Below are 1,336 nucleotides of genomic sequence, written 5' to 3' on the forward strand. Positions count from 1 at the left end.
CCCACAAGGCCAGCCCTGGGACTACACTTCCATGGCTTGTCTGAGACCTTGTACAAATTCTGTGTGTTTGGTCTTCCTTTACCTCAGTTTTCACAGGAGAAAACTGAAGCCCACAGAGGTGAATTGACCTCCCTAAAACATGGCTAGCAAGTGGCCAAGGTGGCACTGTACTGTAGGGGAGGGAGCACTTACCTGTGGCTGGGCCAGAGCTTGTTGGGAGGAGGGGAACTTTGGGTAAGTGCACAGGAAGTAGGTAATATAAAAGGGGTTACCCTTCTGGTAGACACCAGGTGCTCTTTCATGTTCCCACATGTGCCTGCCTTGAAGGTTTCCACCTGCATGTCATCTAGAATCTGGGTTGATGTACTTCCCCACTGGGCGGGGGATGATGGAGGGATGGTTAACTCAATATGATCCCCAGCCACATGTAAACACTGGTACTCATAACGTGAAGCATATTCCTACAAAAACATGAAAACTGATTTTGCATCTAATCAAGGATAAGCTGGATGGTGGGGTGATGGAGGGGAGGGACTCAGACACTTTGGGGTAGGTCCTATGAGTCACTGAAGTAGGGGAACCCTGGGAGGAGCCCTGAAAATCTTCAGGGCAGTATCTGGGCAGAAGCCTTCCCAGACATCTTCAGGCTCAGTTTGTGGAGACTCCTCCTCCCTAGACTTACTTAAGCCAGCTCGATCTCTTTTTCAGCTGCATGGGTAACTGTCCCTCACCCAGACAGATTAAGAAAGGTTCCCCACTTACTATGGCAGTCTCCTGGAGCCATTGGCTAATGGCAGTGAGATCAGAAAGCACCAGAGCCTTGCCTGCCCTTGTTTCTCTTTCTGCCCAGGTGACCTGATCCTGAATAAGGCAAATAGCAGTATTCTCACAGACCAGTCCTGGGATGAAAACAGATGACAGCCCAGAGCTCAGGTTAATGTGAAACAGACATATGGACCCTGCTCCAGCACTCCCCTTACCACTATGCCAGCCATTACCTGGGGTGTATACCCAATAGCCCATCAAACCTCTATTTTATTAATAACCTACTTTCGCCCAGAACATGTTCACCCCACATGTCCTCACATTCTCTCCAACCAAAGAGAGGAGTGAGGAATATTTTAGGTGGGACAGGGATGGTGGCCAACTCTAACGTGTGCCACATTACCTTTGCATTTTTTCTCACAATTGATCAGAAGATTCAGTGGAGGGCTGAGCAAATATCTGAAGAATCAGGAAAGGTTCTCACTCTGGAGTTTTCTGAGCCCAAATCCTTGGAAGTTGAGATGCAGCAAAACATCTGGCTCTCTCAAAGGACTCCAGATAAGGGAGGTGA

This window comes from Tupaia chinensis, unplaced genomic scaffold (genome assembly GCF_000334495.1).
Source record: "Tupaia chinensis unplaced genomic scaffold, TupChi_1.0 Scaffold144833_1, whole genome shotgun sequence".
In the NCBI taxonomy this organism is placed as follows: Eukaryota; Metazoa; Chordata; class Mammalia; order Scandentia; family Tupaiidae; genus Tupaia; species Tupaia belangeri.